At 31.7% G+C, this 10044-nt stretch overlaps 1 pseudogene; it reads right to left on the reverse strand.

Moving 5' to 3' along the window:
• Positions 1 to 7666: 7666 nt before the first annotated feature.
• Positions 7667 to 9783, reverse strand: LOC102526739 (E3 ubiquitin-protein ligase RNF168 pseudogene; annotated as a pseudogene).
• Positions 9784 to 10044: the final 261 nt, after the last annotated feature.

Here is a 10044-nt window from a genome sequence, read left to right on the forward strand (position 1 = left end):
ACAGTCCAGAACTATTTTATGTCAAAATTTTGAAGTTAGAATTATATTCAATGTGTTAGGTGGGACGGAAAGAGGTAATTTTAACTGAAAAAAAAAGGATTTTTTGAGGGGTGGGAGAAGAAGGCTCAGTAAAAACTGACTTACTTAAAACGATGTGTAAATTTACATGTTTGTAAGAGTTTTTTTATTGTATAACCTAATTATGATAAATGGAATGGAACATGACCTTCTCAATTGCATATCAGAGTTCAAAAGATGTATTATTGACTCTATAAGTGATTTAATGATAAGAAACAAGTTATAATGACAGAAAAGATTCATTGGCAAACACAGGTATTTTCTTCTCTAGTCGCCTTTTATAAATTTGTAACTATAATTATTTTAAGTGATACATTTGTACATTGTCAACTACTTTTGATACTTAGAATACAAATGGAATTACTGTTATATAGATATAATCTGGTCTGTGATTATTCTTTTCATGATGATTCAAAAAAAATCACCTTTCTTACTTTCACAGTGGTTTCATTAAAAAAATAAGCAAGTTTATATTGTATTGTTTTAAGCTCCTTTGAGTGTGATCAGTGTTAATAGGATTGTTGTAACTTTTCCCTTGAGATCAAAATGAGCTGTTATAGGATCAGTCTTTCCTTGCAGTTTGAGCATTAAAAACAGTGCAATATAAAAGGTCTTTTGTACTATTATATCAATGATGCTTTAATATGCAGATCAGTAGCAGCATACACCATCAATTCAAATTTGGAGCTAAAATAGCACATTATATTTCTTAAATGGAAAAGGCCATATCACTCTAGACTTCGGATTAAATATTTCATGAGGTACAGGTCATTAAAATGCTGAACAATTGAGATACGGTGAAAACATAATGAAATGCAGAAGATCCAATAAATGGTTCAATTTTATTCTCATCACTAATAAAAGACCTCTGATTTAAATTTACATGTCTTCAAGACAGTGTTTGGAATGGTAAGCTCACACTATCACGGTTCAAAGTATTTCCCTTCTTTTGGTAAAGGTCCACCATTATGCATAAGAAAAACATAGATCATTACCAGTTATCCAACATTCAGACAACTGAGGGCAATGTGCATGACAAAAACCAGAAGTTCCACACGGATGCTGGGAAGAGTCTGTGCTGCCCTAAAAATCTGACAACCAAATTTTAAAGTGTTCATACATAAGGAAAAAATTCCATATTCACTTTGAAATTTCTTTTGATTACAAGGGAACATTAGAGCTTTGTCCTCACAGCAAGAACAACAAAATGTTTTTATCAACTAAAAGGGTGCAGCAACATCACTACTTTTTAAATATAAACCACTCTCTCTTAGGAAATCCCTGGAGTTCTTTATCTCTGTGATTTTAAACTGTAGAAAACTTGATTTCTAAAAAACATGAAGTTGATGATATGTCCCTCAATCTAAGTTTATTTTCCATTAACTTGAAATTCAAAACTCTCAATTTTATTTAATATTCCTTTTGTAGTATGTATTTTTCAGTTGTCCTATTGTATTTCATAATTACAAGTTAATTCTAGCTTTCTATTATTGTAAATTTGAATTTATTTTAGAAATGCTTATAATTTTCCAGGCAGATTTTGTTATTATTTCTATTACTTTGAAATTTGGAGAAAAATTGTTGTTGTTTTTTTTCCCCTCTGCCTTTATTCTACTTAAAATTTCAGCTTAAAAAAAAACTTCGATTAAGGGTCCTGTTACAGAGGAGGATATAGCTCAAGTGGTAGAGCACATGCTTAGCATGCATGAGGTCCTGGGTTCAACTCCCAGTACCTCCTCTAAAAGTAAATCAGTAAATAAACCTAATTATCTCCCCAACCAAAAAAAAAAAAAAAAAGAGCACACTCAAGGGTCCTGTTACAAGATCAATTATGTACTATTGTTATGAATGTACTTGTTTGCAAAAAGCAATAAACACAAATTTGCACCTCTAAACTAGGAGGAGAAAATTTTCTTCTAAACTAAATCTATCAGTTGTTTGGGTATGGAATCAATGTAGGTTCTGTGACTTTCAATGTATGAATTTTGAAGAATCATATTAATGGAGGGAAAAAAATTAGAGATCAGTTAGGAAGAGAAACAAAGAACTTTTCATATTCTAAATTAAGACCTTTCCCCCTCTAAGTAGAATAAGTCACTTTCTAAGGAAAGCTAGATGTAATTAGACTATGACAATTAACACTTAAAATATATTTAAAGTTAACTTTTATACAAGGAGTACATACGGCTTTTATCTTCTTTCTCCCTGTGTTTGAATTTACATTTGAAAATATAGTATTTTGGTAAAGAATGATGTTAAGAAAAATTATATAGAACTACCTATTGTGCTAATTAATCTTTGACATCCCTGCAATGTCTTTATTTAGAAAAAGGCATAAGTACTGAAAATCACAATTTCAGCCAGCACTTTGTGACTAGCACTTAAAATTCAGTAAAAAGATTTAAGAGAAAATATTTAGCTTTTCTGAGACTTTTTTTTTTTTTTTTTGCAAATTAAAGATTTATAAAGTGATGGCAACAACTTCATGGAGGGACTGCTTTTGAAAGTTAAAAAAATCCAAAGTTTTGTTTCATTCAAGTTTTTACCTATGATTGTTTACCACAGACCATAGAGTTTTATGAAGGAAATGGACTTTAATATTACAGTTGAAAAATTGAGGCTACAAAATTATCAGTAGCATGACTAAATGTGAACAGCTGAATAGTACACAAACAGGACTAAGCTACTAATGTTTGTGAATTTGTAAATATAATTAATATATTTATAAATTTGTATTAAATATGTACATGTATCATTGTATGTTACCTGATAGGTAAGAGCAAATTCCCTACATCTCTTTTCCATTAGTTCTATTAATGTTGTAATAAATACACTGTTGTCTCCCTAGTGAAGTATAAGAAGATCTTCAGTTCCAAACACTTACCTGATTTTCTCATCTCATGATGAATAAAAGAAGACAGGCCATTACGATATCAAGAGTAATGGTACAAAAATCCTCTGAACTGCACACTATTAAGCAATTACAGGTTTACAGTGAAGTATATTTGTCAAGGTTAGTTGTAAGAATGTAGCTGAGGTTTACACCATGAAAAATTCTCTTGTAAATGAAAGAGCGTTTCCCATGTTTCAACTGCTCTGAAAATAAAGGGATTTATACCAATTAAGAAACACCACTATTGATTCAAGAAAGGCATTTATAGGTAAAATTGGCAACACTATTTTTTATTTTCTATAATATGTGTGAAGGTTTTTTGGTGTTGATCCCAGGAGCTGATCCTTTTCTCACAGCTGAAACTACAGATGATAACTTTTAAAACTATTTCTGTAACTTTTTGCATACCTAACATATTATTATTGTAGAATGTTTTTAAATAAGACTTTCAAAAAGCATCCCGACAAAGACCTTCAGTCCTTACGTGTAATTCTCTAAATATTCTTTATGCCTCTGCTCTAAGATACTTTAAGGCTGTCGAAGTGAGATTTTTGAGACAAAGCAGTCTGTCTCCACAGAGGAGCAGAAGCATAGGAAATGGGCCTAACTGAAATAACTCAAGACATTTTTTTTTTTGGACTTCCATTTACTTTCTGATTTCATAAAGATTAATTTGTAAAAATCCTCATTAATTGATGGACTAGAATTTTGCTGTCTTAAAGAAAATATTTTTTAAAATCTTGACAAATTTCTAGTTTCTTTCTTTCATATATATATATTATTTAAGTATAGTCAGGTTACAATGTGTCAATTTCTTGTGTATAGCACAATGCTTCAGTTATTCATGAACATACATATATTCATTTTCATATTATTTTTCACCATAAGCTACTCCAAGATATTGAATATATTTCCCTGTGCTATATAGTATAAACTTGTTTATCTTTTTAATATATATCTTAGTTAATATCTGCAAATCTCAAACTCCCAATTTAGCCCTTCCCACTCCTTTTCTCCCTTGTTAATCATAAATTTGTTTTCCGTGTCTGTTTCTGTTTCGTAAATAAGCTCGTTTGTCTCTTTTTTTTTTAGATTCCACATGTAAGTGATATCACATGCTATTTTTCTTTCTTTCTGGCTTACTTCACTTAGAGTGATGATCTCCAGATCCACCTATTTTGCTGTATATGGCAATATTCTAGTTTCTTTCTTAATAAGAACAACAAATAAAAAGTATGAATCTTAAATTTGAAGAGAAAAGAAAATAGTACCAACCTGAAAGAGTACATTAACCTATGTTATAAAAAAACACTTGAATAATATCTTCTGAAAAAGTTCTAAATTATTTGAATACAATGAACAAGTCTACATTTTTCAAAGACAATATGGCAGTATAAAAAAAAAGTCATAGGCTGTCTTTCATTTATTCTTTCATTTATTTTAATTAACAACTGCTATTACAATTTCATGTAATAAATATATAAATGTTTGTTACCTACTGAATTTGTATTTAACAGAAAGTGACTTATAAAATATGGATTAAACTAAAAATAAAACTAATATTTACTCTGTCTTATTACTTGCAGAAAATATTTTAATTAACAACTATTACAATTTTATGTAATAAATATATAAATGTTTATTGCCTATTGAATTAATTGTATTTAACAGAAAGTGACTAATAAAATGTGGATTAAACTAAAAATAAAACTAATATGTACTCTGTCTTAATACTTGCATAAAATATTTTAATTATCAACTATTACAATTTTATGTAATAAATATATAAATGTTTGTTGTCTATTGAATTAATTATATTTAACAGAACGTGACTTATAAAATGTGAATTAAACTAAAAAAAAAACTAATTTGTACTCTGTCTTATTACTTGCAGAAAATATTTTAATTAACAACTATTATAATTTTATGTAATAAATATATAAATGTTTGTTGCCTATTGAATTAATTGTATTTAACAGAAAGTGACTTATAAAATGTGGATTAAACTAAAAATAAAACTAATATTTACTCTGTCTTACTACTTGCAGAAAATATTTTAATTAACAACTATTACAATTTTATGTAATAAATATATAATGAATTAATTTAACAAAAACTGACTTATAAAATATGGATTAAAGTAAGTAAAACTAATATTTATTTTGCCTTATTTTCATAAACTATTTTAATCAACAACTGCTATTTTAATTTTATGTAATAAATATATAAATGTTACCTATTGAATTAATTGTATTTAACAAAAAGTGACTTATAAAATGTGGATTAAACTAAAAATAAAACTAATATTTACTCTGTCTTATTACTTGCAGAAAATATTTTAATTAACAACTATTACAATTTTATGTAATAAATATATAAATGTTTGTTACCTATTGAATTAATTATATTTAACAAAAACTGACTTATAAAATATGGATTAAAGTAAGTAAAACTAATATTTACTTTGTCTTATTTTCATAAACTATTTTAATCAACAACTGCTATTCTAATTTTATATAATAAATATATAAATGTTACCTATTGAATTAATTGTATTTAACAGAAAGTGACTTATGAAATATGGATTAAACTAAAAATAAAACTAATATTTACTTTGTCTTATTTTCATAAACTATTTTAATCAACAACTGCTATTCTAATTTTATGTAATAAATATATAAATGTTACCTATTGAATTAATTGTATTTAACAGAAAGTGACTTATGAAATATGGATTAAACTAAAAATAAAACTAATATTTACTTTGTCTTATTTTCATAAACTATTTTAATCAACAACTGCTATTCTAATTTTATGTAATAAATATATAAATGTTACCTATTGAATTAATTGTATTTAACAGAAAGTGACTTATGAAATATGGATTAAACTAAAAATAAAACTAATATTTACTTTGTCTTATTATTGCATGTCTTAGGATTCTATTTACTATGAATACAATATAAACTCCTCAAAGATAACTATAGTAAGAGTATAAAATACCCTGAAGGTATTATGAGTTCTAAATAAGAAACTGCTGTTTCTCACAGATGCTTTTGTTGTATCCCTGTATCCCATCTATATTAGTAAGGTAATGTTTTGTGTAATAAAAAGATTTGGTTGTTGTAATATATGACTTGCCTGCAAAAATTCAATAACTCATAAATAATTATGTACTAGTGAAGTATTTTCACAGAAATACTGAATTTAGAACTAGGGAAAAACATCTAATGCCATTTTATGTCTTGGAATATGGCCTTAAACATTATTTCAACTATTAGGCAATATTGAACCAAGTATTTGCTCTTATAAAATTATTTGAAAATATACTTGTTATTTTGGATTGACCTCAGCATTTCCGAAGTCTGTTTCAGATAGTTTTGTACTAAGGGAGTATATGTTAAAATCAAGTATTCATTCTGACAAATATATATATATACTTTTTTTTTAATTTTAAAAAATTATTTATATTTCCAGATTCTCAACCTCTGTAGTTTTAGCACTCCCTGAGAAATTAAACACTCTCATATCCCTTCCAAAGAAATGGAAGGAAAAGTATCCATACACTCTAATGACTAACACAAGACATTTACTAGTTTCTCATAAAAATGCATAGATGGTAGGACTATCAGAAAGACAAACTGAGAAATTAAAACTGTATCTTAAAATCAAATCAACTTACGACAGGAAGATTTCTTCACAGGCAAGTTAAGTGCTTAGATATGTAAATCGTAAACACATTACCCTATTCTTCCTCCTTTTTTGGTCACAGACTATTCTAGGAAGATTTAATTAAGTAACTTTTGATTTGAGGCGTTACAACAATGTCTACCCTAAAATGTAAAGTGAAATTGCTCTTAAGCAATATTGGTTTGATGAAAACACAGATTTTAGTCTATTTTAGCAAAGAAAGGACAAGGAAGAACACTTTGCCAAACAACATGTGCTACTCCACTCTGGACCCAGTTGTCTGATCATCTACTCAGTACCAATGCTTCCAAATTGTCAATCCAGCCCACTCAGCCTCATCTCAACTCTTAGCTTCTTTTACATCAAGAATCTAGTTTCCTTTTTGTTAACTAACCCCTAATTTTCCAGAAAATTGATTTTTCTGATTTCATGTCAAACTGAACCCATTTTAAGTCAAAGAAAATGCTATAATGCTTAAAAAAGTAAAGTGGACATGAAAATTACATTACTTTAGTGTTAGGGAAGATGCATTTCAAGTGTTCTGCAAATACATGGGTAAACTGCAAGAAAACAGATTTTAAACTCCACCTGGATTCCTTAACTATTTGGTAATACTATAAAGTTGCTTTGATTACTAGTCAGGACAAAAAGGTGAGCAAAGGCCATAAAATACGCATTTTTTAGGAAATGCATGTAAATGAAAATTTCTTGAAAGTTGGCCAAGGCATTTTTATATCCTTAAGGACTGTCAACTTAGTACATCAAAGTTATTAAAAAAGGAAAGGAACAGGCCTCTTGCTTGCCACTGAGTTTGGCAGAAACACCTTTGTATACTTCTCCCTTGTAATAACAAAGATTGTCCTGTAATTGAGGACAATGAGTTTGCAACACAGCAGAATTAATTTTAAAAAAACTTGTAAGAATAAGAATCTATGATAGAGAGCCTCACAGTCCAGCTTTACTAGATTATAAAACACTCCCTTTACCCATGCATTACTTTGTGTATCACTGAAACTTCTGAAAAATACTTTTCTATGGCTTACTAGGCTGTAGGGAATGAGCAGTTTTAGATACATTACATTTATCTGTAGTAGAATTTGGTATCTTTTTCCCATCAACTGAACGTTTCAACTGGATCTTTAAAGAAGGTTGCCAATCTTCATTTTCTGAGCCTCTCTGAGGTTTTGGATGCTTTCGATCAGTTTGTCTTTTGAAGTTCCTATGTTTGGAATTCTTCCTCTGTCCGTTTAGTAATGTCTGGGGGTGAGGATGTAGCACGTAACTGATACTCATCTGGGAATCCTTTTTGCCAGTTTGGCCTCAGTTGTTCTTGATCCACCTCTTTCTGAAGCTGTAATGCTAATAACCTGCCCTGTTCTTCTTTTTATGTCTCTCAAAAAGTAGATGCTCCAAACCTATGAGTTTTTGGGTAAAGTTGATTTCTGTGTCCTCTTGGTCTGAGGAAGCTTCGGGGAACATTTTTCTTCTTTTTGCAGAAAAGCACGGATCTCTGGCTCTTTCAAACAAAGATTATTGTTTTGTTTTTTTTTTCTTTCAGAGATATTTTTATTGATCAGTAGGTAAGACTTCATTTTCTGTCTCCACTGTGTCAGATCCAGTACACCCACTCTCTGTTTGGCCACAAGGCTCATCTGCAGCTTCTCCAGAGTAGGGAACTCTGGCTTTAGGTTCCTCATGAAGTATGACACATAACCCTTCATCGTTCTTCTTTGGTCTTGTTTTGACTGTTACTTTAAGGCACTGTTTTTTATTACTGGTACATAACTGAGGCATAGGTGACTCCATTGAAGATTTTGCACCTTGGTCTTGAATTTCAAGGTATGTTTGTGGATAGCATGTTGGCATATCTTTGTCCATTTCTATGTCTTGCTTTGTAGGGGTCTTTACATCACTGTGGTCAGTTTCCTTAGATACGTGGTTTTTCCTGTCTTCTTGTACAACTTCAAACTCTGATGTTGACGCAAGTTGAGATTCAGGTGACAAATACTTCTGAATATCTCCAGTGTTTGTTTGTGTGTTCTTATTTTTCTTTTTCGACTTGGCTGCAAGTCGATCAGATTTTCTTAAATTGAAGGGCGACGCCAACATACTTTCCTCCCAGAAACTGTTAATTTCAATGCTTAGCTTCCTTGCCAGCTCTTCATCACTTTTCAGTTGTTCCTCCATCTCTCTTCGCCTTTCCTCTGCCTGCCTTTTTCCCTCTTCTTCCTCCTCTGCCAGTAATTTCTGAATGTATTCTTCACTGGCTTTGTTTTCTTCTTCCTCCCTTGCTCGTCGCTCTGCCTCCATCTTGCATAATTCTGCTTCATATTCTCTTTTTAATTCCCCAGGTTTACTTAACAGGCGAACTGGCTGATGCTCATCAACTGTTTCCTTGGATTCCTGCCCAGAGGCTCTACGCTTGCATTCCTCTGGATAGTGTTTTTGAATTGTCTCCCACAGTTCCATATTGACGAGAGAATTTCTTCGGGTATGGTACCGCGCCCACGAAGAGACCCGGAGGCGACAGAAGGGGCAGCACAAACTTGCCTTTTCGAAAGTCGATTGGAAGCATGATTTACAGAGTGTATGCTTACAAGGCAGTGTTACAGGTTCGATTAGGATATCCACACAGATCTGGCACTGGTATTCCGACAAGGAAGGGATGCCGTCTTTGGATGCAGCCATTTTAATATGCTAATAAGGTATATTCAACACCAACACCTGAAAGAGAAAGAATCGTATTACGGCCCAAGTATGAAGAAAGCAAATTAACAGTTTTGTGTGGTAATATTATGCCCAGCAGCCTTCCAGAATTCAGAGATTGGGAGCATCAAACTTCTTAAAGCAAAAAGGCGTTCTGTGGGCCAAGTAAACAGTATGACCCCGGAAGGCCCTGTGTTTGTCTATGTTTAAGACAAATATGGGAAAAGAAAACAAATAAACTTTGGCTGCTTCTGTACATTAACAACCCTTGCGAGAGGGCAGATGGTACGCTCTGGCTCTCTGGCGCCACAGAAGGCATGTACCAAGTTCCCCTCGTAAATCTTACCAGGGGAGGAGGCTCCCTTAACTTCCAGCGGAAAAGCCTGAGGCCTTTGAGGTGCGTAGCTCGCGGGCTGCCGGTCGAGGAAGAACGTTGCCTCCGCCGGAATTGGGGATGTGCTGGGGCGGGACTTCCGTTGTGCAGCCAGCGGGCTACTGCTTGAGGAAGAATACTGCTTCCTCCCAGAAGTGGGGCTGTGCTGGGGCGGGACTTCCATTTTACCTCTCCTGAGGGTCCACGCGAGCCCAACCTGGACCTCTGAGTATGCATTCTTACAAATATTACTAAATATAATAGAAATGAATGGTGTATGAAGGAAGATAATCAGTTATTGTTT

The sequence above is a fragment of the Vicugna pacos genome, chromosome X (genome assembly GCF_048564905.1).
Source record: "Vicugna pacos chromosome X, VicPac4, whole genome shotgun sequence".
Lineage (NCBI taxonomy): Eukaryota > Metazoa > Chordata > Mammalia > Artiodactyla > Camelidae > Vicugna > Vicugna pacos.